This window comes from Aristolochia californica, unplaced genomic scaffold, assembly GCF_029961685.1.
Source record: "Aristolochia californica isolate CCGP_79_NKW_82.1479 unplaced genomic scaffold, dmAriCali1.0.hap1 SCAF_8, whole genome shotgun sequence".
NCBI lineage: Eukaryota > Viridiplantae > Streptophyta > Magnoliopsida > Piperales > Aristolochiaceae > Aristolochia > Aristolochia californica.
Window position 1 is genome coordinate 19872083 of NW_027182279.1, and position 1927 is coordinate 19874009.

Genomic DNA, 1927 nt, shown 5'->3' on the forward strand with positions numbered 1-1927 from the left:
ATTGGTTCAGCCACCCTGGTGTCTTTGGCTCTCTTTGGTGCCTTTGTAAGCCGTGCTGAAATTTCCACAGTGGATGTTTTGACACCTAAAGTTTTCATTGGGTTGATTGTGGGTGCAATGCTTCCATACTGGTTCTCTGCCATGACCATGAAGAGTGTGGGAAATTCATTTCTTATTATCTGGAATCTTGCTTCCCTTTCTAAGACACTAGAGAAGCTACAGGAAAGAAAGAAAAGCGAGCTAAAACTAATGGTGTCCGAAGATTCTATGAAGCAGAAATTAGAGCTGCAAAAACGGCTAGGGAAGAAACATACCTTTGAAGAAGCCGTGTCTTTGATCCAATCCATTCTTCTTGAAACCTATTGTTATGCTTCTTCGTCACTTTGTAAATGCATTTATTCTGTAATTTTTTGGGCTGCAACGATCTTGCAGACTAGATATATAGCACCAGGATTCTGGCATGCAGGTTTGAGGCTTTTTGAAGATGCATAACGCATTGTTGTTGAGTCTTCACTGAAGGAGCACCTAGGAGCATGCACTGCTAGGGCTCTTGAACATTTAGATGAGGTAGAGAATGGACCCCGGGCCTCAGACTCCACCAAATACTCCGTACAAAGATTCTAGATTTCTATTTGAAGGACATTTAATAGTTGGGCCTGAGCCCCGACCACCTGCATGGCTTGTGGCATAGAATTTACTTACAACTCTTGGTAACACACAAGAGCAGGTTAGTTCTTCTGAGTCTTCTCAATCCCATGGGGAGAGTAATAGAACAAACAATTTTGGTCCTGATGCTGCTTCTGCAATGCTGGAAAAGTTGGTAAATACTAAGCTAGAAATCAGTGGTTTGCAGGACCTTGATTCTGTCATTGAAGCTTCACTACAGGAAATTGGTGTTGGACCAAAGAAGCCACCTCCAGCCTCAAAAGAGATGGTTGCAAGGCTTCCAATCATCACAATCACACATGAAATCTGGGTGAAGCTAGGGAGAGAGACAGAATGTGCAGTTTGTAGGGAGAACTTGGTTATAGATGACAAGATGCAGGAGTTGCCTTGCAAGCTTTTATTTCACCCAAATTGCCTCAAGCCATGGTTGGATGAGCATAATTCGTGCCCAATCTGTAGGCATGAGCAACAAATAGATGACCATGCATATGAGAGCTGGAAAGAACGTGAAAAGGAGGCTGAAGCAGAAAGGAAAGGAGCAACAAATGCACTCCAAGGTGGAGAATATATGTTGAATACTATTGGTGCTTCTACCATAGTAGAGTAGTTGGATACAAAAAATTGTTAATTTTCAGAGGAAACTTTTTGCCAACTGGGGGAACTAGTGGAGCGTTTCAGATATAGCAATCTCTCCATCCAGAGTGTTACATTGCAGCGCTTACGCCACTTGTGTCATCCAGTGGGTTGACGTGGATGCCACAGATGCTACCTGGGGAGATATGTCAACGTTTTGGCACGCATCCCTACCTTCAAGTTTGAGGACAAGCTCTTTTTCCAGGAGGGGTGTAATGTTAGCAGGCCGAGTAATTTAAAGATGCCATGGCTGAGTTAGTTACTTAGTCATTAAGTTACTTAGTTAGTAAGTTAAGTCAATTACTTAGTCATTAAGTTTATTTACTTTAAATGCCGTGGAGGGGCAATCTGTAATTTTCTCTTGAACATTGTTGACATGGTCACTATTTAGGGTGTAAAGAATGGAAAAGAGACAAGTCTGAATTTAGGTTAAGCAGAGGGCTTTGAGTTCTCCTAAACGAGCTCAGGGGTGTGCGTTCTCCTTAAAGAACCGAGGGTTTTCAAGCTTCCCTTTGGCTTGATTTTCTTTTCTTTTCTTCTTCTTCCCTACAAATCGTTGTGTTAGATCCGGGATCATAACAGCTTCCCCCACAAGAATGGTATCTTGAACATCATTAAAGATCAATTT

General features: G+C 42.2%; 1 pseudogene; it reads left to right on the forward strand.

Annotated features, from left to right (window-relative positions):
• Positions 1–249: 249 nt before the first annotated feature.
• LOC137938339 (E3 ubiquitin-protein ligase AIP2-like) lies at positions 250–1273 on the forward strand (annotated as a pseudogene).
• Positions 1274–1927: the final 654 nt, after the last annotated feature.